This window comes from Ambystoma mexicanum, chromosome 13 (genome assembly GCF_040938575.1).
Source record: "Ambystoma mexicanum isolate Mex_15411 chromosome 13, UKY_AmexF1_1, whole genome shotgun sequence".
In the NCBI taxonomy this organism is placed as follows: domain Eukaryota; kingdom Metazoa; phylum Chordata; class Amphibia; order Caudata; family Ambystomatidae; genus Ambystoma; species Ambystoma mexicanum.
The window spans coordinates 631,094,399-631,121,378 of record NC_090938.1 but is presented as its reverse complement, the minus strand read 5'-3'; the positions used below and the strand labels follow the sequence as shown (position 1 = coordinate 631,121,378).

At 45.7% G+C, this 26,980-nt stretch overlaps 1 protein-coding gene and 2 pseudogenes across 1 annotated transcript in view; all 3 read left to right on the top strand.

Moving 5' to 3' along the window:
- The window catches only part of LOC138521613 (ADP-ribosylation factor-like), a 54,204-nt gene extending 48,935 nt beyond the window's left edge, over positions 1-5,269 (top strand). The window contains exon 2 of the mRNA XM_069634566.1: positions 4,226-5,269. The gene's annotated coding sequence lies outside the window, so the exon portion shown is untranslated. The remainder of the gene's footprint in view (positions 1-4,225) is intronic.
- On the top strand, positions 1,127-25,176 carry LOC138521612 (ADP-ribosylation factor 3 pseudogene; annotated as a pseudogene).
- Positions 20,080-25,004, top strand: LOC138521611 (ADP-ribosylation factor 3 pseudogene; annotated as a pseudogene).
- Positions 25,177-26,980: the final 1,804 nt, after the last annotated feature.

The window sequence follows — 26,980 nt, the reverse complement described above, 5'->3', positions numbered from 1 at the left end:
GATTAACTTAAAATCCCCAGAATATTACCTAAAGGATGGTGTTCATTTATCAGCAATGGGGATGGAACTATTTTTCTGGAATGTATGTACAAAGCTCCCGGAATTGTAAATAACATAAAGGGGGGAGCCACGGTGGGCGGTAACCCACCCGTGGCGTGGCGGTGTTTTGGCGACCAATCACAAGAGATAGACTCCGAATGAGCCATGAGAAAGCCAAAAGGGCCTTCACTCTTCTCAGACCAGCGCCTCTTGGGAGCCTAAGCGGCAGGGGCGTCTGGTGGTAACAATAAGGGCTCATCTTCCCCTGAAAAAACGGCAAGGGCAGGCGGGGCACAGACACAAAGGGTTGGGAGAGTTGTGCCTACTGTGGACTTTGTGGAAAGAAAGCGGGAAGCAGGTTGTTGGACACAGAGCAGTCGCCACACCTTCAGAACTATTTTCACTAATGTGTACAGTGGTTTTTTATAATGTGAAAATAAATCTGCGGTCAATTTTGCCAAATGAAGAACTGTCTCATTCTGCACTTTACTAAGAGTAAATGAAAGAAACAGAAGAATGAGCAAGGATAAGGCTTATTGGTACAAATGGACAAATGCAAGGGTTATCTCTGAGACAAGCCTGCTCCGCCTCAGACATAACACTTATATACGAGTCAATCACTAAACTTAACAAAACCCTGTAATACACATTGTATCATTTTCGCAAAGATGAAAGGTTGTCCCTGCCAGCATCACTACACAGACTATTGTTTCCACAATGACCTCTGCAGTAATTACTCAACCCATTGAGCAATCTCACCACCTTAAGAAACAACTTTACAGTGAGTCCTCCGACTCGTACATCACTCAATATTTGGCATACTCACTGCAGCCAAAAATAGAAACGCAGAGCATACATACTACATGAACTTTGTCAGCGTTAAACATTTTGCATCGAGTGCACAAAGATTGGCCATGAAAATCATGATCGAGGAGTTGTGAAGTCAGCGCCCACCCGCTCAGAGAAAGACTTGTTCTGCCTCTGACAGTGAATCACTTCACTTCCCGTTCCATCAGACACTGCGGCAGGAAGACACGCCCCACTCCAGCGAGGCACCGTCCAGCATTTCACTTACAGAGCTGCCTGTAATGATGTGTCAAAAGCCAACCTGCTGCTAAGTACGTCACAGTGTAAGACAAACACAGCCCTGAACTAATCAAAACCAAGATTGCGAAATATGAGGTTGACTGTGGAAACCAGAAATGCCTCTTAGCGGCCAGTCAGCTGTGTGCATATAGGGAGAAGAACTAGGCAGTGTGCTAACAGTGCATACTACCTGCAACACGGGGACAGCAGCGTGGGAGTCGGCACACTGCTAACTCAATTGCCTGAGTTACCTTTACCCCCAGGAAGAGATTCGCAGGTGCAGCAGCAAGGCGTGACAGTGAGACTGTGCACAAGGAGAGAGCCACACACCGCTTGGTACTGATTGGTGGTTTTCCTCAGCACAATCCAGGAAGCGCTGAAGAGCTTCCGACGCATGGAAGCCCGGATCATGATGTTGGGGCTGGACGCCGCTGGCAAAACCACCATTCTCTACAGGCTGAAGCTGAACGAGACTGTGACCAACATCCGCACCCTCGGCTACAACGTTGAGACAGTGGAGCCCATGAAGAATGTGTCCTTCACCATTTGGGACGTGGGCGGCCATCCCCAGATCCGGGCTCTGTGGAGGCACAACTTCACCAACACGGATGGGCTGTTCTTCGTGGTGGACAGCGCCGACCCAGAGCGCTTCGAGGAGGCCCGGTCCGAGCTGGTTGCCATCTTAGAGAATGATGCCATGTGGGGTGTACCAGTGGTAGTACTGGCCAATAAACAGGACCTGGTCGGGGCCCGGTCCACCTCTGTGCTAGTGGAAGAGCTGAGGCTTCTGAAGCTGATGGGGCATGAATGGCGTATACAGGGCTGCTGCGCCACCAGTGGCGATGGACTGGTGGAAGGGATGGAGAAGATGGCTGAGATGGTCAAACAGCACAGGAAGTACTGGCCAGTATGAGCAAGTAACGCGCGGGCGGCAAGGCCCTGAAGGATGCTTGGGACACGTGCATCATTCTGGGGCTGAACTTCACTTCCAAATTTCCAATTCATATTTTGCACTTAATTCTGGGGATTAGTTTGTTTCTAATGATGCTCATGAGAACTAAAGCACCGTGGGATGAAGTAGTGTGCACAAGATCACACGGGGGTGTGTGAGGAATATAGGACTAGAAGGCTGGTATTCTGTTTGCACCGCCAACGACTTAACCACTAAACCTCAAATACTTCCCAGCAAATACTTTGGCTGAGAACTCTGAGATGTTCAGATTCTGTTCTGAGAGACCTCTAGACAATTGAACGCACTTAGTCTCAGTTTTCCTCAAAGGGACTCTGGTGACACAACATAAGGGAGCCTCTGTGGAAGATCTCCCAGTGTCCTCACACTCTGCAATCATGTTATTACCAGGTGAAGCTGTCTGAGCTTATAACGAACTTTGATCATGCAGTGTTGCAGCTTGGGTAGAGGGGGCTTTGGGAAGTCTGTAACAGGTGTTATCGCCCTGCACAAGAGTTGTGGGTCCGGAGGTTTTGGGCCGATAACACCCATTGCAGCCTTCCCTTCCCTATGACCTCGAAGACTTCCGTTTTCACAGGGTCAAGGAGCTATGCCTACTAGTGTCTGGGCTAAAAAGCAGCAGCTGAATAAAGATATCAATGCTGGAAGGCTGGCCATGGGAGAGGCTGAGCCCACGTGTGGAATGTCGAGAGGAAAGCAGTAGCAGTGATTGTAACAGTGGTTAATGCCCGCTCCTCGTCCACTCTTTACAATGGCTCGTCAGCGTTGGAATGCTATAATGCTGCTGTCCTGGGATTTAACTACTTATGCTCTACGTGCCACATTTACAAAGAGGGTGTCTTTATATACTGATAGTTCTCCATATATAAACCAATGAAGCGGTCACTAAAGGGATTGATCTCATATCAATGTGGTGAAAGTGGGAACTGTGGCATTACTCTAATGTGGGCACAATCATACATGGCAGCAACAAAATAAGAAGCCTCATCACGAGTTTCGCGGTAACCCTTAAATGCGGCGGTAGTGCTATTACCGCTGCATTTAAGGGTCCGCCAAATCATGGCTTTGGCGGATTTCCCCCCCAGCTCTGAGCTGGGGGGAAAGTCGCAGCAAATTTGCCGATATTTTTGGCACGATTAGCGCGAATTTTCCCCATTGGTCCCAATGGGGAATGGGCAATAACCGTTCCGCCAAACCCGTGATCCGGCGCTAATGGGGCCGGGGGGTTTGGCGGTAGGGCTATTAGCGCCGGCGCTACCGCCCGACTCGTGATGAGGCCCCAGATATTTTGCGGCTGGCAGTCTTTCCCTATTTGGGGTGTGTGTTTCTACATTTGTGAGCATTGCCTGTGCACGTGCATGTGTGTGGGTGACTTATTGCATATAGCGTTATGTTATCTTACATTAAAAAGCACCTATTCTCCACCCGCTCCACCACAGTGGCCTTGAGGTGCCAAAGCGTGTCCGAGAAGGTGGCTTCCTGTGCCCCACACCTTTGGTGAACCAGACTGTGCCCTGTGGAAGAAAGGAGGAGCAAAGATGAGAGAAAAGAGGAGGAGGGAGTAGGATTGCAGTGCACAGACAGATGGAAAGTGACCATGGGTGCGGGAGAAGGAATGTGATGTGTGTTATGGGAGTGGGAAGGTAGGTGTAGCCAGGCGTGTAGACTTTTGCTTTTAGCGACGGGTGCCGGGGGTGGCCCATAGCAAAAAAAAAAAAAAGTCCCATTATAACATATCGGGACATTCAAGCAATTGGTCTTTCTGTGGGGGCAGGTACTCGGCACCACTGGGTATAGTCTTCGCCGACGGGGCAGAGGAAGTGCTCATCACAAGACAGACGATCGCACCTGCTTGTAACGTTTTCAGAACAAAAAAATGTGTCTGTTTCTTTAAATCAAGTCGGTGTGTGGTGGTTTGTTAAGCTTTGTTTATTATAGTTTGTTGTTTCCATCATCCTACACTGGGTGCTTCTAGGCGCTACTCTGCTGAGATGGTGACAGGAGGCTCTACATGGTTTCATTGAAATAAATGACTGCCCTTACTCACCCCCTGCCACTTACCTCCTGCCAATCCGACCCCTAACCTTTTTAACCCCTCCATCTATACCCATCTATATTACCCCCACAAAGTAAATGACCGCATTGTAAATTATAATGTAGTAATTATTTCCATGAAACCACAGTAATCTGCGACAGGGAGCACAGGGTGAAAATAAGGCCACTACGCAGCTGGGAGGGAATGTAAATCTAAGGCAGGGGCCTGCAACCTGGATCTCTCCAGATGGTTTGGACTACGTCTCCCATGATCCCTTACTATTGACAATGGGCCTCATTACGAGGCTGGCGGCCGCGGAATGAGCAGTGCCGGTAAAGGACTGGCACCGTTCATTCCGGGCCGCCACATTACGAGGTCTGCAGCGGGTCCCGCTCTGGACGCCTGGCGAGACCAGACGTGCAGAGCGGGACCCGCTAGCAGTACAGGATGCTAACAACGGGCCCGTCATTAACGGGCCCGTTGTTAGCATCCTCCCCATTCCCGCTGAGCCCTATGGGGCTCCACGGGAATGGGGACGTACCGAGTCCGGGTCCGGCGAAAGGGAGTTACCGGGCCCACTAAAGTCGGCATGGCCAGTAATTCCCTATTTTTGGGAGTAGCCATGCCGGTAAGAATGGCATGGCTACCTCCAAACTCCTAATGAGGCCCAATGTCTTCTAGGCATGATGCGTGCACTAATCCAAAAGATCTGGAGAACCAAAGGTTGTAGATCCCTGATCTAGGGGGAGCCTTTCATTAAGGAACAAGCTATGGGAAATATAATAACCAAGCCTGGCATTGAGAGGATCACTTGTAAATACTGAAAATCTATTAATAGCCCTCATTTATGTTATTGCTGAATATTTGTCTAGCGCTTAAGACATCCAAAGGCCTTTTAAAGTTGCTGAAAAGGAGTTTTAAGAGTGAGCAAAACTGACCATAATCTGATTGCTCACCAAGAATAAAACTGTCCTCAATGCGAGAATTGACCGCAAGGGGAGATATTTGCCAATGCATTCTGGGATGCATGAATTATGTAAATTACACTTTTGACTTCTTTGCTATATTGGCTCTTGTAAAATCAGTAGCTCGCGGATTTGAGGTTCAGATTCATGCAATAAAAGTCTCAGTGTTATGAATGTTTTCCAGTTTTAATATATCTTTTTTACGTTTGGAAAGAGATGAAAGAGCCAGTATCTGGGGTAGTATGTGCTGCACAAAAGCACCACGAAATACTGCTCCTTTTCCTCAAGTGCCTAGAGGCAGGTCCGTCCCCAGCATCCACTTTACAAGACTTGTGAAGTTAAAGGGCTGGGTGAAGCAATTGCCTCTGACTAGGTTTCTGAACCCTTTGCAGGCTGGCCTAGTGGCCATTAAGGCTGCTGACATCTGGGTGCTTTTGTCCTCAATTTGGGAAAGTTGTTTGAGCTCTGAACGGAATTCGCACAGAGCTTAAAAGGAGTTACCCACACTGAAAAATAAGAATCCAAGATGTCTGCCATGGAAAGGAAAAGGGGTGATCCTTCAGAAATGAAGCTGCACCAGTTGTGAAGAAGAAAGGAGTGGCTTATGCAGAGCAGCCCAAGAAGGGAAGAAGCTGCTGGCTACAGCACCACCTGCAGACTGCATGCAATAAAAAACAATTATTGGCAAAGCCAACAGTTTGGGCGTTTACAGCTGTTCTTTGCTATTTGCATTTATAGGCACCACGGTGCAAGGAGGAGAATGCAAAGTTTCGAAGGAGGATGTGACAAGGGGTGCGGGTGTGCACGAGAATAAGAAGGAAGGAGAATGGAGCAAGGGAGGAAATGATTGAGAGAGGGTGCCATCGGTAATGAGCAAGAGGTATATGAGCAAGAAAGGTTGAGAGTGAGAGAGTAAGAAATAAAGCGAGATTGTGAGAGGAAGGGTGAGAGGGAGTAGAGTAGGGGTGGGTGGGTTTTAGAGATTTGGGTGGGTGGAGGTTGTGTCAGTTGGGTGGGTGTGTGTAGTGAGAGTCGGAGTGGGGGTGGAGAGAGTGGGGGAGGCTGTGTGGGTTTACAGAGAGTGAGGGTAGGGTGGGTTGGGTTAGGATTGGTTGGGGTAGGGTAGGTGATTAGGGAAAGAGTGGGGTAGGTTGGGTGGGGGGGTAGATAGTGGGTCTAAGGTCGGTTGGGAAGAGTGGGGTAATGGTGGGTGGGGGTAGGAGGGTGAGTGGGTGGAGGTAGAAAGAGTGGGTAGGGTAGGGTGATTGATTAGGGGAGAGAGTGTGGGGGCAGGTTCAGTAAGTAGGGTAGAGAGTGTGGGCAGAGCCATGTGGCTCTTTGCTTTTGGAGTGGCTGGCTTTTTTGTTCAAACCGCATTAAAAAGTAAAAGAAAAACAGGGGTTCCACAAGTTTAACACTTTCATCAGTGACCCTAAATAAGAAAGAATATGAATACCAAATAATGGGTCCTTCTGGTATTCTATACAATATTTGCTAGACTCATTAAAGGATTATTTCAGTCACACTTCAGGCTGTGAGTCACTGATTTAGCCTGTTCTTAAATACCTCAACTCACCCTTTCATCCTTCTGAGGTCGATAAATGAGTACCAACACAGGTTGGGTGATATTGTATGTATATGTTTTCAATATAAAGCGCTTAAGTTTAAGTACTATATATTAACACATCATCATTTGGCCATGGACGTCTTCTTGTATTCACAGTAATTTGGGAATATGTGCCTATACACACTGATCTTAACGATACATATGGCGATCTATTCTTGTATGAAATGTATATCACATCATAGTGATATCGTAACCATATTTTTCGTAGTGTACTTAGGAACAATTCAATGAGATGCCAATTCCTGTTTTGTCAAGGGGTGAAAGGTCGTTTTCTATCACTTCAGGGTGGGGTCAAATGGCATCATTTCCTGTGATGTCATCAGAGTTCAAGGGTTGTGTGATGTCACTTCTGCTACCCCTGGCATTTTGGTGAAATTACGTCCCTATCCAGCCTTTGACAAGTTATCGTGAGGGACAACGCTAACTTTATTTCAAATACCAATGAGGCTCTAAGAAAACGATTTGTTGAATGCGAGCGTTGCGTGAGATGATCCACTTGTGATGTTGAAAAGCATTCCTTGACCAGAAACCACGATGAATCAGCGCCTTGAATTAATCTGCTCACGTGAAAATGCCTTGCTAATATCTACGTATGTGGGATGCTCCTTAAGTAGTACAATGGGCGCAATCACTCGCCATTTGACACTAGTCCCACAGGTGCATCTTCACCTGCTTCCTCTTGTTTCTTCCTGTAGTTCAATTTAGTATTTCTAAAGTAACATTGTTCTTTGAAATGTTGAGCATAAGATCTGATGGCACCGCCTGCCAAGATATATCACGGAGCAACTCAAAACCAAAAAAGTGATGGGTGGAAGGTTATGATCTGATCTGAACCAGTGGCACTGCTCTGGACAATCTTCCAAACCACCGTTTTAGCCCGTCTGTGCCAGTGCAAAAGGGTTCCAGATACGGTGCACCCCCACATAAATGTGGGGGTCACGAATGCCCTCCCTAGTCTGGTTTACATTTTTGAAACGATTCAGCACTCTGTCACCAAATAATGTCAAAGACACCGACACATTTTTGTAAATCTAGTTTCATTTTTTACAGCGGGAATCGAAATATGCAAAACCCGCTGAATGTATGTGTCTATGGAGTGTTTCATAGTGTAACTACAGTCAGTGATGTATTTAAGTATACATTATTTTACCCTCTTTAAATGTAAACACTGACACCATTTTGAAACACGTATTACTTACCTGAATGTCCATTTGTCCCCAAATGACCACCCTTGGTGAATGCTAGCATCTGTGATAACTTAGAACAAAAAACAAATGTACTGTCAACCCCCGGCCCTTGTACAATGATGCACCCTGAGGCTGCCGTAAAAGTGACAGTCCACCCAAACAGAGGGAAGAGCCTGAGGGTGAGTGCATCGAGACGGGCTGTTGCCTACTGCTGGTCATGTTACTGCCACTGAAGTCCTGCTGTAAAGCCCCTTTACAGCCTCATTGGCCGCCATGAGCCACTCGTTTTTCGGGGTCAGGCCCCTTCCGGGGACAGAGAGGAGAGTGGGGCAGAGACGTCATTTGGGGGTTGCCATGGGTTGCAACTGCGACCCCTGAGGCCTCCCCTGCTACCCATAAAAAAAATATATATATTTTTTTTCAATTGAAGCTCCAGGGCTGTGGCCAACGCCATGTGGTTCTTGGTTTCTGGAGTGGCTGGTTTTCTTGTTCAGACTCTTAAAAAAAACAGGGGGTTCCACATGTGTAATACTTTGAGCAATGACCGTAAATAAGAAAGAATAGGAATAACAAACAATTTGTCTTTCTGGAATTCTACACAATAATTGCTAGACTCAAAAGTTTATTTCAGACCCACTTCAGGGGGTGAGTCCCTGATTTAGTCTGTTTTTAAACACCTCAAATTCACAATGCAGACACAAACTTCGAAAAAGCATTTAGAGTAGAATAAGCATCCATTTCGGACTATGGATTTTGCATTTCGTAAATTGCAGTTATAGCATGTTTTTTCCGGCCGTTGCCTCTGTTACGATCATCACAAGACATTCCATGTCTGTGCCCTCGGTCACTTGACAAAATCCTTGTGCCTAAAAGCTTGTGTACAGCGTAGAGATGTTTGACCATAGCACATAAAGTGGCCCTTGATTTCATTGTGCCACAATAAATGCTTTGTTGTAATGTGTCTATCTTTCCTATCTCCATGGCATGCTGTTCAGGATGTTTGCATGTATCTGGCAACGAGTGCCCACAGTATGGGTTGCCATGTAAGTCTGCTGCTTTCCCTGCGCTACTCTAAATTCTTTAATACACAGTTATGAACCCTCCCAATGGTATGTATTTTGCAAACCTCTGAAGCCTGAAAAGTAGATCCACGCAGGCTTGCATGTGGCCAACTTTGGACCAGACCTGCCGATGAACTGGCCAGCTGTTAAAGCTCAGTTACCAGTGTAATGGTATCCATAACAGAGTGTAATTTGCTTTCTGACTTTGAGAACAATCAGACATGCAATTGCTAATTTTACCATAGTCGGTGAGATAGCTAGAGCCGGTAAAATAGCGGGTTGAGCCCTTGCTCCTACGATGTGTGTGTGATCTGCAGGTTGCAGGTTTGAATCCCGGCAAGGTCAACTCAGCCTTTTATCCTTCTGAGGTTGATAAATGACTACAAGCACAGGTTGGGTGACCTTGTATGTATATTTGTCCTATATAAAGTGCTTAAGCGCAAGTGCTATATAATAACACATAATTATCATGGGGCCTTGGACATCTGCTTGCATTCACAGTAATTTGGTAATATGGGCCTATACACACTGATATTAAGGATACATTTTGTGATCCATTCTTGTATAAAATGTTTATCACATTATAGTGATATAATCATATTTTTCATAGTGTACTTAGGAACAATGTTATGTGATGCCACATCCTGTTTTGTCAAGGGGTGGAAGGTCATGTTCCATCGCTTCCCGTGATGTCACTTTGGGGCAAGATCAAATAGCATCACTTTCTGTGATGTTATCCGAGGCCAGGGGCCATGTGGCGTCACTTTTGCTACCCCAGGCATTTTGGGGAAATGACATCTCTGGAGTGGAGCATACGCCATGTCTACTGCTGTCTGTGTGGTGGTCGTGAAGTCCTCAAATGCCCTCTGACAGCAGACCGGTTGAAGACAAAATAAAAATTTCTGCTGCGGGCCCTTGGCACAGTCTCAGACCTGGCATACCCATGAAGAACATGAAAGAACCAGAAGGGGCACCCACATATGCTGCCTCCACCGAGCCCTGGAGCCTTTCAGCACGCTGGCACCAGGAACAAAGGGGCGTTTCTTCTTCCGGAGCCCTCAATATGACTGTTTCCATTGCAGCTGCCTGATGTGTTTGCCTACCATGCTTATGCACCACCATAGAGAAAGAAGGGCACTGCTGAAGGCCAAGGTCATGCTCCCATAGTGGCCCGGGTGAAACAGAAAGCAAACAGCCCAGAAATTAAAAAGAAGGAAAGGGCCCTGAGTTTTTGTTGTGTTACCTGCACTCCCTGGGAGGGTGTTATGTGGAGTTAATGGGTTGCCCCCAGCCCCCTGAACCCCTGCAGTGCTCCTGTAGTTTCGACATCTAAGCAAAGCAGTCATCTGTCCAACCCGGCATTTCTCTTCAAGTAGAAAGGGAAAAAACCTGCAGCAGAAGCTGTGCCAGTCCAGTGCACTGGGTGCTCTGCAGCCCACATCCCAGGGGTGAAGTCAAGTGACAACTGCTGGTGCCGTGTGTAATGATGTCCCAGTGACAGAGAGCTTGGTTCACAACTTCCTGGTTCTTCTCCTCCCAGCTAGCCAGAGAGCAGAAGAAAAGAGAGAAATACTGGCAACCCTCATCTGCATGGTAAAAGGGAGCACCTCGCCACCCCTTGAAGAAGTGTATAGCTTGTGGGCCCAGAAGAGAAATAAATAAATAAATACCAGTGACACTCAGCAGCCCCTCCTGTATGTCAGGCAAAGTGCTGCATTGGGCCCGTGCTGTTGCATCAATACCAGAGAAGAAAAAACAGCCTTATCTGAGAGGCCCTCCTGCCAAAGGCAGCTCGCACATTGATATGTAGTCCTTGCCTGTTTTTGGTGCCCTGCCCCAGAGCTGTAAAAAGAAAAAGAAGACTGTGGCCCAGCCTTGCTAGCACTGAGCAGGGGTTTTGTATTCACAGAACTAGCCAGGCATTTCACAAGCCTCAAGAAAAAACAGAAAGGAACATTTTAGTCGTCTACGTAACACAGTAGTTGAGAATCAATCGGTGTTTTTTTTTACCAGTCACAATTGTGAAATCTGCGACATTTGTAAGGGAGTAATATGCAGCTTCATGAAATGGAACCGATTACGATATCATTTTGGAATGAAATCACTATGCAGGCTCTTTATTCTTTAGTAATTAAAAGTGTTGTGCATGTCTTCCACCGCTGAACGGCAGTATTTAATTAAACGTGATTTTCAATGTGTCATCATCTACACGTGCAGTTATTTTTGGGCGCCGTGCATCTATGGTTTTCAGCATGTATTTGATTTTCTTTTACATATAGTCTTCTAAGAAAGCAACACAAAGAAGAGGTGAGTCTCAAGGAAGAAGTGGACAGCCAGGCTTCCCAAATCGGCAGGACTCTGAACTCGCAATCTGCAAATGTTCACCTCTTTGTGTCCAGCATGCATGGTCTAAAGAGGGACATAATTAAAGTCTTCTACCTTTCATCCGTCCTCCTCACTTCCTGCCGCTTTCCCAGTAATACTGCTGCTACTCACACACCAGTAAAGCACACTTCCCCAAACATCTTCCACTGTGGCTTGGCTGGAAATATCAGAGAGTCGATGCTCTGTGTAAAAACCGTGAGACTAGGCAGGCATGCTGCCTGGGAGGTTGATTCCCTTGGCGAGGATGGAGGTGAGGAGGCGCACCAACTAAATAGCGAATCAGGTGCTCCTTACATCAAAAACACTCAAGCAATCCCCAACAAGTCATTAGATGTACATTTGCAGAGCCATTTTAAACCAAAACCTAACTATTACACAACCTTGTTTATTTTTAATACACATACTGTGAAATGTGTAACATTACTTAAAAGCTGCAAGTCAAATAACATTTAAATAACATTTTCAGATGGCAACTGGCATGTTGGAAGTAAAAATGGCTGACAAACTTACCACACAATACAAATTCAGCCAAAGAGTGCAAAGAGAGCTGTGGTTGGAGAGAAAATGGGTAGGAATGGGAAGAACATGCTATAGATTTCACTTAACAATGGCCGTTAAATGGGTGGGACACATAGCCAAACTACAGAAATCCATCCTCATATGTCATCTGCATTAAAAGCATTACAAACCTACATTCAAAGCCCCTAATTCAAGTTCTTATGTTGAAGCTCTTATTTTTAATGACAAAAGTTTCGGCTTTAAAGGTAGCACTTTCAGAACAACCTAATAGCCAAAACTAATAAATGGGAGGTGTGCATATAATCTCAATGGCTTGGTGTGCAGCACAATACTTAGAGCCATCTGATTGCCTGAAACACACCTAGCAGATGCTAATACAAGAAGTGGACTCCAAAGACCATCAATTAAATGGGTGCAAATCCATTACAAGATAATAGTCTATTTAAAGATGAAATATGGTTGCACTGAGAATATGACAAGTGTACACCTGTGAGCTGAGGGTGCATAGCATTACATATCGAACCGGTAACATGAAACCTGGCTTTGCACAGAGCACTTGTTAACAGCTTGGACTCTTGACCAGGTCATACTTTCACCTCTACCTGCTTGATAAATTGAATAGTGCTTATAGTGGTAACCCCTGATATTATTAGAGACAAGCATGTCTGTGGTGTGCATTCCAAAAGTTGAGCATTAATGGTATCCCTGTGCCACCTCTTGAATATCTTCTGGGGGTGGTGACACCTTACTAATGCCCCTGGGCTTCTCGTCGCCGCCCATAGATATCAGACACCAGAGTTCTCATTCAAACATAGTGACCATTTTACTCCATCAATATATTGTGTGCCCTTGCCTCACATCCATCCACCATCTCTACTGGAGGGTGAGGGGGGAACAGGAAATTAAACAAACAATAAGGATGGACGCCAAAGAGTTACAAATATGTGTTTTGATTGTAGGTATTCATACCTACAAGTCAAAGGTTACACTGGGATGGGCAACCTTTGGTTATCCAGATGCTTTAGAGTGTAACTCCCATCATCCCTAACCAGCAGAGTCAACAGCCAGATATCATGGGAATTGTAGTCTTAAACATCCGGTGAGCCAAGGTTGCATACCCCTGCACTAGACCATGTAAATATTGTTTACTCCTATTCACAGTCTCCCAAGGACCCTGGTTTACCATGAGTGAATAATAAGACAACTGACTGGTGTGCAATATATGAATCGCCAATATTAATCTATACATAAAAGTGAAAATGTGTTTGTGGCGGGATTTGTGGCGAATATTTCCTTATACAATTCCACACCATTTCACCGATCTGCACCAAATGTTGCATAGTTGCCTGTTAATGCCCTCTGGACATTACTGGCTACATGACATTTGAACACCGCACCTCTTTTCCTAGATTTCAGCAAAAGTCAAAATGTGTTTGTGGGTTTGTGGCAAAGTGTTGTCTCTTATACAATTCCACACCATTTCACCAATATGCATCACATTTTGCCTAGGCACCTGTTAGGAACCTCCGGACATTACTGGCTGCATGACGTCTGGACACCCCACCCTGTTCCTCAGATTTCAGCCACAAGTCGGCATTTCTTTGTGGGTTTATGGCTTGGCAAAGCTTTGTTCCTTATACAATTCCACACCATTTCACCAATATGCACCACATTTTGCATAGTTACCCCTTAGGACCCTGCAGACATTACTAGCTAAATGACATTTGGACACCCCACCCCTTTCCTCAGATTTCAGCGCTTCACACATGAGACGGTTGTCTGCAATCGGTGAAACATTAATCTGGTCGTAGAAGGACCGGCCCCGACACGAGGAACAAAACTTGAGGTCCTGGCCCTAGAATGCACGGTTTCCAAGATATTTGCACTTCAATGCACCACAATGAACTTCACCATGCCAGGGTGAGGCGACAGGTGGGGAGAGAGCACAGAATGTCCCAGTATGCAGCAGCACACCAACGATCGCCTCCCCCAATGTCTGCTCTGGGGTATGTCAGACAGCCACACACACCCAATCTTAGTACAGTTTATTTCAGGCTGCAAAGCACATCAAGCAATAAGTGAATCGGAACAGGGACCGACAGGATCAGTGTTATCATGTCTGTCTGCAGAACCCGTTTGGAGAACGGGTATCTCTGCTAGTATTATATATGTAGCAATGCTAAAGTCTACCAAATTATGGGTGGGGATTATTTCAAATAACACATGCTGTGACCTGAATAATTAGTGACTACTGATCCGGATTTTGGCTGCTAAGGCACAGCGAGTTTAGATGATCTGCACAGGATCGCACAATGTGGAAAAGTAGTGATGCTGGGATTTCGGCCCAGTCTGCAATTTACGTGATTGACCCCATTATTTCCCAGCTAAAGTGGTATAGAAGGTTCAATTATTTGTGAATGGCTTTCAAGAGGTAAAATGATACTTGTATCTATAAAGCTGCTAGCAAAGTACACAACTCACTTGATTAAACAACATATATGTAATCCCTGCAGAAGGATGGTGAGAAAAAACACCACAAAAGGGTTCTATGCCCAGGATTCTTATATATCTGTTCAATTATAGATATAATATGGCTCTTCAGCCTTTCATTTTTTAAGTACGCGATGATATCCAGATTCTGATGAAATTTTAAGAGAGCTAACATTAGCTGGAATTAGGGAATGTTTGATTGACATAAAGAATAGGACATCTGCAAACTTGAAAATACACCAAAGCACATCACACCAATGTCTGACAAATGGTGCTTCCTCCAGGTCATATGATGGCAATAGCTGGCAAGGGATGCGAGTATCTGAGGATGTGGTGCCAATGACGATACAATCCTTAGACATCATCCAACATTAATGGCTTTGTCAGTGCTTGCTAAAAAAACATGTATTATTGGATCTTAGCCTGTTTCTAAGCGCTCTCAATTTTGGCAGAAAGCAGAAACGAATTCCAAGCATATAAAACAATGTGCCCAGGATCGCACAATTGAGTTAAGTGGGTAACACAGAATTATAATTCTGGTCTAGTTTGTCTTTCAAGAGTCAACTCCAGCTGGGGAAAGCTACCTCTGGAGGACAAGCAGATCTCCCCCTCTGGAAAAGACTTGGGACAAAACAATTACCTTTCAAATCCATAAATTAGCACCTGGGAGTCCTCTGCGGCTCGAAGCATTATTGGCAATAAATCAACATAACAGACGCTGAAAAAATACAGGTAAAATTTAGACTGAAAAAAAACAGGGATCGAATAACTTGGATCCATACTTGTGTTTTTTTGTCCTTTTGCCAGCAAAGTCAGCTCAAAATGTTGTTTCTCGAGCTGAGCCAGCAAGGAGGAAAGAGAGTGGCGGTGGGGGTGGAGGCTAGAACCCACAATGTGTGGCATCAGAACAGAGCAGTGACTGGTAGATATGGGCATGAATTCAGGTAGTGCCCACTCAATAAAGAAAAAATGGTTGGCAGGGGAATGAAGGAACATGAGGAAACGATGACAGAATATCAACATTTTGTGAACCTGTTATCCCGTTACAATTACACACACCCAAACCCCTGTGGGCTGGAGGTCGCAACTGCATTTGTTGCCAAGCTGACCCAGAGAGGGGTGTTCCAAAGATAACAGAGAGAAAAATCTTCCATGAATAAGTTGAGCATGCAAGTAAAAACGTGAGGGAATGAATGGGTTTTCATTAGTCAGCCAGAAGTTTAAATGTACATGCAAATGTATTTCTAAAAGGTGCAGGGGTTTGTTATTAGTGTGGTTTATCTCAAATCCCACAGGAAAGGTCGGGAAACTGGTTACAGTTCATTTTATCATGGAAAGGTGTTTATTTCTGAAACTGTTTTTTTTTTGTAACTGCTTTTTCACATTCGCACTACCGAATATTGTCATGTAATGATTGCTGAATACTATTGATTGCTGCATACCAGTGGCAAGTTGTCTACCAAGATAAACACACATTTAAAAAAAAGAAATATTTTGTGTCTGAAACATTTTTGTGATATTTGAGTCACTGTGTTTAAGCAGCTTATAACGACAAGTGGGGAAAGGCTTTTATGAAAATTATGCATTGTGGGCTGTAGTTAGAGTGTGAGTGCAGTGTTTCGGCTGTGTATGTTTACAGCTGAACAAATCTGCTAAAGGCAGTAGTCCAGCCTCGTAAATAAGTTGCTGGAGTGACAGCACTGTCAAGTTTTCACGTGTACTAAGCTTAATAATATGCATGTAGAGTTGAACCTAAATAGAATATAGGTAGCAGAGGGAAGTCTCGTCACATCATGGAGGGCATCATCAGAATAACGCAAAAGAAAATACCACAAGATTATGTAATATCCCGCTGATAAAATCCCTAACAGTCTACATCTTTCTACTTTATACTACTCTACATACACTAAACACACACAGCAGTGGCCATGCTGCTTGAGCATTCTACTGATGTCACATTTACCTTCTCCACCTTGTCCACCACCTCACCACAGCTCACTCCGAAGCATCTCTTTCACTCTTGCTGCACCCAGCCAAAGGCAGCTTCATACAGCCCATATGTGAAAAACTCAGATGACTTGCTGACTTTGGATATTAATTAAATCATTGGATCCCCCATCATTGATCTCGAACCTGAAACTAGACCCAAAGTCCCAGTCAACACTCCAAGATGCATGCTGCTCAATACTCGCTCATTGGTCAAACATTCAACAGAAGTAGCAGACTTCATTTTAGACCAAAACATTGACATCTGCCCCATTACAGAAACCTGGCTGCACTCAGCTGCTGGTCCTGCACCATCTCTAGAGCTTCCAGCTGGGTACAGCATCCTCAGAGCAGACCGTTCCATTGGTAAAAGGGGGGGGTAGCCTTAATTTATCAAGCCTCCCTCAATAAACATCAAATATAGGATGCAAATATACCTAACTGTGAAGCATTGCAGTTTAAACTTGATATGGACTACAAAACCACAATCAACCTCATTGTGATATATCAACCGTCAAATAATATGCCAGACTCCATTTCAGTAACCAGATTCTCCCTTCTCTAAAACCATTGTCAAAAAGGATCCTTTTAGGAGATCTCAATCTTAGTCTTGATGACTTAACTGACCCACTGGCTAAATCTGTTAAGGCCACTCTAGCTGATCTTTGCAGGGGTGGTATGGGATGATCTTGAGGGGCGAGGCATCCACCACATAAAGCCCTCCCATCCATTACCCAATGATAATGCCAGCACATTAAGGAATCAACACATAGTAAGGGCAGGATTCTGGACTGGGTGGCTACGATGAATCAACTTCTGGGGCACCAGTGGTCCAGGGATGAATATCGGTTTCTAAACAATCAATCAACTCCACACCTCTAGTACACCAGAAGGGATCCGAACAGATTGGAATACAAGTGAATTATAAGACCCACTTGTCCAATTTTGATAACGTGGACGGAACGGCAGGCTTATCTTCCGCAAGGTTGTGGAATGTTGGTTAGCTGCAACACAGCGAAAGTACAATTATTACCCAATGATAAAAGGGACTGCCCAGTCAAGGTTGTATACAAATATCTACTTTATTATTACTACAACAGAGAGTTCTAGCGCACTACAAAATACAACCCACACTGTAAAGGAACACAGAGGACAGACAGTTTCACAAGGGAAAGGGATGCACTCTGGATACTGACAGGAGGGTAGTCAGTAAAGTAATCAGTCTTACTGTTCAAGATTATTTGATTCCAGCACCAAAGGGGCAAAGGGTTGCAACTGTCTCTAGGGGCCTCCAGAGAAGAACTAGGTGGGTAGAACCACAATGTACCAGCATCTTCCTCTGTTCCTTGGGAGATGTTTAGGGGAGGGATCTTGCTTCCCTCTTGGAACACCTGGCCTTCCTTCACTGGCGGAGGATGTAAGGCAGACTGTACCTTCCGCCGGGTCCAAATGAGTCCTTCTTCTTACTGATTTCGAAGTCATCGGATGATCTGCTAAGTGAGGGGTTCAGCCCTCTTTCAAAGCCTTTAAAGCCAAATGGGCCCCAGTGATTGGTGCAGGCTAGGCCCACCTTAATGAACCAATCCTCAGTCCCCACCAACACTCTTCTGTGGTCCTGAGCCTGTGTTTATTGCCATCTGTCCCTGTCCAGCGCTACTATGGCTACAGGCTTTTGTCTTTATTGCTTTAGAAATAAAATTGACAAATCCATCTCGACTTTCCTGTGGGGCCCCGCAAACATCCATCCATTCACACGTGAACTTCAACCTTTGAATGGAACCGCTCTGAACCCTCCTGGCTCGAAACAACATCAAAAATTACTCAGATAACATGTAGCATTACCTAGAGATATTGTCTATCAAAGACATCTACAGGTTTGGTATATCCTCTGTTGGAGACATCCACAGGCTCATGGTCTGCTTCACACTGATCCAATCCTGGATATCCAGCGCTTATCTGAAGCTCAACCCCTCCAAGACTGAATTCCTACTGCTACCAACACCACCAGCACCTTGACATGCAGACCTGGCTCTCTGCTATGATCCTCGAGGGTTTTACACCCCAGATGACCACCCGTGCCATGTCCCTTGGGTTAAATATATACAGACACCTCACCTTCAAACAGCACATAGCAAGGAAGACACAAATGGCTTGGTACCAGCTTTTGCTCCTGTGGAAAATCAAGCCCTTCATCACAGAAAACCACTTCAGATATTCTGTCCAAGCTTTGGTACTCTCCCACCTGGATGGTGGCAATGGCCTTCTGGCGACTTCCTATGTTTAAGCGCCCAGATACCTCAGGGTTAGGTGCACTCTACAAGTAATAAACTAAACTAAAACACATCCTATATACTGCTGCACGACTCATCAAAGGACTCCACAAATTTGACTGCATCACGCCGACCCTCATCGAACTGAATTGGCTCCCACTGTGCGTGTGTATTATCTTTAAATCCCGCTGCATCAGCTACAAGGCTGTCACCATGATTCCCCAAGCTACTGCACTGAGAAACTCAGCATCTCTGGAGGCCTGCGATACACCAGAACTAAGGACATGGGCAGGCTTGAACACCAAAGGTGCAGGAAGCAAAGAACCAAAAGACAGGCCTTCTCCGTCTAGGCTCCCAGATTCCGGAACCCCCTGACCGTCAACACCAGTCTTGCCCCCTTGCTTCTACGTTTCAGGAAGGAGCTCAAAACTCACCACTTCAAGGAAGGACTCCTCCCTAACGCCTACGTATACGTATCCTCCACTCCCAATTTAATCTGAGACTGGGTGATCAGCAATCCCTTGGAAGTATGAGTCCATGCTTCACGTCTTCACTCTATGGCCACTAACTCCAGTCCCACTCTTCCACAGGATCAGGCATCAAGAGGGCAACACATTGGCAGGAATTGCTCTAAACAAGACCCAGGTACATTACATGACATCATATTGCATCCATACACAACAAAAGAACACTGAACTACTTTGTGCCAAATACACTTCACCACAACTGGAAAGCACATAACATGCCTGAATAAATAAACCCACATGGGTCATCACACAAACTCATACTTGATGACAAGCATGCCCACTGCAGGACACTTCCAGGCAGGCTGTCACCAGCGGTGGTGCCTCGACACACGTAAAAGATTACCTGCACACAAACCGTGGTGTCTTTAAATGTGCATGCACGGACGCTGCAGCGACAGCAACCAGATTCTCCCCCCTCTACACCTACTAACAACCCAGAAAATTGAACCCACCACTTGCAGTTACATAAGTACCTACAGGTACCAGTCAATAACTAAACTTAACGCAACTCCGTCATACACATTTTATCATTCTCGGAAAGATTAAAGATTTTCCCTGCATTACTAAACAGCCTATTACGTGTAGTTTCCACAAATACCTCAGCAGCAATTACTCAACCCATTGAGCAATCTCATCACCTTAAGAAACAACTTTTCAGTGAGCCGTAGTTCCCTGTGCATTTGGCATACTTACTACAGCCAAAAACAGAAACGCAGAGCATACTACATTCGTTCCACTCTGAACTTTGCCAGCGTTAACCTTTTTGCATCGAGTGCACAAAGATTGGCCATGAAAATCATGATCGAGGAGCTGTGGAGGCAGCTGCCACGCGCTCGGAGAAAGACTTGTTCTGCCTCTGACAGTGAATCACTTCACTTCCCGTTCCATCAGACACTGCGGCAGGAAGACACGCCCACTCCAGCGAGGCACCGTCCACATTTCACTTACAGAGCTGGCTGTAATGATGTGTCAAAAGCCCACCCGCCCCTACGGACGTCTCAGTATAAGACAACAACAGCTCTGAACCAATGAAAACCAAGATTGCGAAATATGAGGTTGACTGTGGAAACCAGAAATGCCTCTTAGCGGCCACTCAGCTGTGTGCATATAGGGAGAAGAACTAGGCAGTGTGCTAACAGTGCATACTACATGCAACACGGGGACAGCAGCTTGGGAGTCGGCACACGGCTAACTCAATTGCCTTTACCTTTTAACTCAATTGCCTGAGTAACCTTTACCCCCAGGAAGAGATTGACAGGTGCAGCAGCAAGGTGTGATCGTGAGACTGTGCACAAGGAGAGAGCCACACACCGCTTGGAACAGATTGGTGAAACCATGGGTGTTTTCCTCAGCAGAATCCAGGAAGTGCTGAAGAGCTTCTATGGCATGCAAGCCCGTATTCTGATGCTGGGGCTGGACGCCGCCGGCAAAACCACCATTCTCTACAGGCTGAAGCTGAACGAGACCGTGACCACCATCCCCACCATCGGCTTCAACGTTGAGACACTGGAGCCCATGAAGAATGTGTCCTTCACCGTTTGGGACGTGTGTAGCCAGGACAAGATCCGGCCTCTGTGGAGGCACTACTTTGCCAACACGGATGGGCTGCTCTTCGTGGTGGACAGTGCAGACGCAGAGCGCTTCAAGGAAGCCCGGTACGAGCTGAATGTCATTTTACAGGATGATGAGATGTGGGGCGTTCCAGTGGTAGTCCTGGCAAATAAACAAGATCTAGTCGGGGCCCGGAGCACCTCAGTACTGGTGGAAGAGCTGGGGCTTCAGAAGCTACAGTGGCACGAATGGCACATACAGGGCTGCTGCGCCACCATTGGCGAAGGGCTTTTGGAAGGGATAGAGAAGATGGCTGAGATGGTCAAACAGCGCAGGAGAAGTACTGGCCAGTATGAGCAAGTAACGCTCGAGCGGTAAGGCCTTGAAGGATGCTTGGGACACACGCATCATTCTGAGGATGAACATAACTTCCACATTTCCAATTCATATTTTGCACTTAATTCTGGGGATTAGAATGTTTCTAATGTTGCTCAAGAGAACTAAAGCACTGTGGGATAAAGTGGTGTGCACAAGATCACACATGGGTGTGTGAGGAAGATAGGACTAGAATGCTGGTATTCTGTTTGCCTCGCCAACGACTTAACCACTAGACCTCGAATACATCCCAGCAAATACTTTGGCTGAGAACTCTGAGATGTTCAGATTCTGTTCTGAGAGACCTTTAGACAATTGAACGCACTCAGTCTCAGTTGTCCTCAAAAAGACTCTGGTGACACAACATAAGGGAGCCTCTGTGGAAGGTCTCCCAGTGTCCTCGCACTCTACGATCATGTTATTACCAGGTGAAGCTGTCTGAGCTTATAACAAACTTTGATCATGCAGTGTTACAGGTTGGGGGGAGGGGGCTTTGGGAAGTCTGTAACAGGTTTTATCGCCCTGCACAAGAGTTGTGGGCCAGAGGTTTAGGGCCGATAACACCCATTGCAGCCTTCCCTATGAACACAGACTTCTGTTTTCACAGGGTTAAGGAGCTATGCCAACTAGTGCCTGGGCTAAAAAGCAGCAACTGATTAAAGATATACATGCTGGAAGGCTGGCTATGGGAGAGGCTGAGCCAGTGCTTTAAGTGGGTAAATAAATTGAGGGGGGGGGGGGGCTTAATTTGGGGGCATGGTTTGCATGATGGGTATGGTCTAAGACTTGATGGGCGTGGCCTAAAGCCAAGCATGTACAATATGTCTATGTTAATAAAAGATGGCTTGAAAAGTACACAAACCACAGTAAGGTGCGCACACAAATATATAAATACCATTTAATGTCCGGTGTTGGGCGTATAAATAGCTGCATGTGAGTGGTAAGTAGTGCACAAGGTACATTCAGCTTCCTTTAGTTAGTCTTGCAGGTGAGAGGTCATAATGCTGATTATTTCTTGCATTGCTGTAGCACGTGCTGGGGAGTTTTTTTGTTGTTGTTGATGGGTGCACTGTATTAGCATTTTGCTAGGAGTGACCCATTAAAAAATGCACACAAACAAACCTACTGTATGCAGATGCTATATGGGCATACCCACTCCAAGCCACACAAAACCTAACCAGGTACCCTGGGTGACAAATGGGAGACCATCACACCATCTATTACATAGCTCCATACCTAAAATAGACTCTAAATCCTCTGCAAAGCTCACTACTGCACTCAACGCACATCTTTCCTGCACATTGCAGCACAAACACACAACTAACCACACCGACAGCAAAGATTCTCAGACTCTACCAGGTCTCAATTGTTTCCAGCCTACACACTCTTAACTCAACATAACTCCCAGTAACCAGTGAAGAACTCCATAATAAGGAACGCACACAAATATACTTGTGTGTGTACCTTACTATGGTTTGTGTACTTTTCAAGCCATCTTTTGTAAACATAGACATATGTAACATATTTACATATTTCTAACCCCCCTGTCCCATCTTCTGGAATCTTCCTGAATCTCACCTCCCTATCCTCTCAAACTAGCAGGTTCCTGGTGCCTCCGGTGGATCCTGGCCAAATCTAAAACCACGCTATTGTCTGAACCATCCCCCCCTCCATGCCCCCACAGTGATCTAATGTGCTCTGCAGCGCACAGAGCAGATTCATTCACCGAGCCGCCAGCTTTGCCGATGGACAAAGATGCCTCTGGCTCGGTGATCTGTGTGCTGCAGAGCAAATGAGATCACCGAGCCCGAGGCATCTTTGTCAGCCAAGCTGTTGACTCAGTGATCTAATGTGCTCTGTGCGCTGGGGAGAGGGTGATCTACCAATAGGCAACAAAGAGACTGTAACCTTCTCTTGTGACCCGTCGGTTGAGTCTTGTAAGCCTCGCGAGGGGGTCGCGAGAGGAGGTTACAGTTTGGAGACGCTGTGTGTTTCTTGCAGCTGTGACTGAAAGAAGTGCCAGCCAGCCACAGTGTTGCGCAAACCGTTTGAGGGATGCTGTGGCTGTCTGGCAATTCTGTCAGTCACAGCTGCCTCACTCAATCATGGCTGCCGACTCATCTTCCGTCGTGGCTTTGGCCGTGGCGGGATAATGGCCTCACTTTTTGGAGACTGGCAGGGCTCGGCCCCAGCTGGCCCTGGCCAACTTAAAGCACTGGGCTGAGCACTCTTGTGGAATGTTGACAGGAAAAGAGTAGCAGTGATTTTAACAGTGGTTAATGCCCGCTCCTCGCCCACTCTTTACAATGGCTCATCAGCGTTGCAATGTTATAATGCTGCTGTCCTGGGATTTAACTACTTATGCTCTGTATGCCACATTTACAAAGAGGGTGTCTTTATATTGCACTGATATACACTGATTGTTCTCAATATATAAACCAATGAAGGGGTCACTAAAGGGATTGATCTCACATCTCTCCCCATGTGGTGAAAGTGGCAACTGTGGCATTTCTGTAATGTGGGCACAATCATACATGGCAGCACCAAATTAAGATATTTTGTGAATGATAGAAAGTCTATTTCACAATTTTAGGGTGTGCGTTTCTGCATTTGTGAGCATTGCCTGTGTGCGTGCATGTGTGTGGGTGCCATATTGCATGCAGCGTTATGTTATATCACTTTAAAAAGCATCTGTACTGCACCCGCTCCACCACAGTGGCCTTGAGGTGCCAAAGCGTGTCCGAGAAGGTGGCTTCCTGTGCCCCCACCTTTGGTGAACCAGACTGTGCCCTGTGGAAGAAAGGAGGAGCAGAGATGAGAGAAAAGAGGAGGAGGAGGGAGTAGGATTGCAGGGCAGAGACGGATGGAAAGTGACCACGCGGTTGCAGGAGGTGGAATGTGGTTGTGGGAGTGAAAAAAAAAATAGTCCCATTCCCTTGGGAAAATGGGTTGGGGGGGGCGGGGGGCCCTCCCTGAGCACCTGCGTACTCGGTGCCCCTCGGTGTAGTCCTTGCCGAAGGGGCAGAGGGAGTGCTCATCAAAAGAGAGAAGATCACACCTGTTTGTAAGGTTTTCCGAACAAAAAATGGTGTCTATGTTTTGTTAAATCAAGTCGGTGAGTGGTGGTTTGTCAAGCTTTGTTTGTTATAATTTGTTGTTTCCAACATCCTACAGTGGGTGCTTCTAGGCGCTCCTCTGCTGAGATGGTGACAGGAGGCTCTACGTGGTTTCATTTAAATAAATGACTGTGTGGTCATTTACTATGTGGTACATTATTTATTTGTTTTCTTTAATGTGGGGGTCACCCATGTCCACTCACTTACCCCTAACTAATCTGACCCCTAACCTTTTCAACCCCTCCATCTGTACCTATCTATTTTACCCCACAAAGTAAATTACTGCGCAGTAAATTATAATGTAGTAATTATTTTCATGAAATCACAGTAATTTGCGACAGGGAGCACTGGGTGAAAATAAGGTCACCCACATGTGCGCAGCTGGGAGGGAATGCAAATCTAAGGCAGGGGCCTGCAACCTACATCTAGCCAGATGTTTTGGACTACGTCTCCCATGATCCCTTAATATAGACTATGCTGCATCGGGGTGATGGGAGCAGTAATCTAAACGTTCTGGAGAACCAAAGGTTGTAGGCACCAGATCTAGGGGGAACCAAAGGTTTTAGTCCCCTGATCTAGGGGAGCCTTTAAATAAGGAACAAGCTATGAGAAATATACAAAAACCAAGCCTGGCAATGACAGGATCACTTGCAAATACTGAAAATCTAATAGCCCTCATTTGTGTTATTGCTGGTTATTTGTGTAGCGCTTAAGACTATAAATGCCCTTTCTAGTTGCTGAAAATGAGTTATGAGTGTGATCAAACCCAACCGTAATTTGATTTCTGACTAAGAATAAAACTGTCATCAATGCAAGGATTGTCTCAGTCTTATGCATGTTTCCAGTTTTAATGAACATTATCATCTATTCTCTCATTTTATGTTAATTGTTATAACATTAAAGTACTATTATATTGTATTGTTGTTTTCAATGTAAATCCTATCGAATTACTGGTTATTTTACAAAAAAATAAAGTTATATATCTTTTAGGTTATTACATTTCTTTTCTGGTGAGTTGGAAACAGACGAAAAAGGTGAAAGAGCTCGTCTCGTGTCTGGGGTACTATGTGCTGCACAAAAGCACCCCAAAAGGCCGCTTATTCTCTCAAGTGCCTGGAGGCAGGTCAGTCCACAACATCCACTTCACAAGACTCATTAACTCACTCAATCACAGTTTTTGTCAGTGTAACGGTTGAGCATTTCTACATCCCTCTTTCCTGGGCTCTCCAGTTGGATGTTGCCAGTCCAACTATTTTCTGAGGCAACAAAATATGAGTTTGCCCCCAAATCTGCATATGCAGTGACTGCAGTGGCATCAACGAAAGTGGCATCACGGAAAGTTAGTTATGTCGTGTCTTTAATTCTCAGGGGAATCATGGGAAGTGACATTATAGCCTAAATGGCTGCCTGCCTGGCCAGGCCTTATTGGCAGCTAATGGCCTGGGCGAAGCAAGGACCTCTAACTAGGTTTTTGAAACATTTGAATCGTGGCCTAGTGACCATTAAGGCTGCTAACATCTGGGCTCAATTGTCCTCCATATGGGAAAGTTGTTTGAGCTCTGAACAGGATTCCCACAGAGCTCAAAGAAGTTACCCACATTGAAAAATAAGAATCCAAGATGTCTGCCATGGAAAGGAAAATGTCTGGTCCTTCAGAAATGAAGCCGCACCCATCATGAAGAAGAATGGAGTCCCTGATGCAGAACAGCCCAAGAAGGGAAGAAGCTGCTGGCTACAGCGCCACCTGCAGACTGCATGCAATGAACAAATATGGGGGGTGCACATAGAATCTCCGATTGCTTGGTTTGCAGCACAATACTTAGAGCCATCTGATTGGCTGGACAAGAAGTGGACTCTAAGGACCATTAGGTAAATGGGTGCATATCCATTACAAGATAACAGTCTATTTAAAGATGAAATATGGTTGCACTGAGAATATGCACTTAAAAGATATAAGTTCACATGTCACTTCATCTGCTTTACATAGCCACCAACTGACAAGTGTACAAATGTGAGCTGAGGGTGCATAGCATGACAAATGGAACTGGTGACATGAAACCTGGCTTTGCACAGAGCACTTGTTAACAGCTTGGACACTTGACTGGGTCAGACTTTCATCCCTCCCTGCTTGATACATTGATTATCTGTGCTTATGGTGGTAACTCCTGATATTATTAGAGACAAGCATGTCTGTGGTGTACCCCCTGAGCCACCCATTAATGGTACCCCTGTACCGCTTCTTGAATATATCCTCTGGGGTCAGTGACCCCTTACCAATACCCCTGGGCTTCTCGCCCCCCCATCCATAGAAGCAGACACCAGGGCTCTCATTCAAACACAGTGACCATTTTACTCCATCGCAATATAGTGTGTGCTCCTGTCTCACATCCATACATCCACCACCCATTCCAGGAGGGGTAGGGGGCACAGGAAATGAAACAAACAATAAGGATGGACGCCAAAGAGTTGCAAATATGTGTTTTGTTCGTAAGTATTCATGCATACAAGTCAATGGTTACACCGGGACATGCAACCTTTGGTTATCCAGATGCTTTAGACTGTAACTCCCATCATCCCTAACCAGCAGAGTCAACAGCCAGATATCATGGGAATTGTAGTCTCAAACATCCGGTGAGCCAAAGGTTGCAGACCCTTTCACTAGGCCATGTAAATATTGTTTACTCCTATTCACAGTCTCACAAGGACCCTGGTTTGCACATTATGTTGCCATGAGTGACTAACAAGACAGCTGACTGGTGTGCAATATATGAATTGCCAATATTGGTATTAT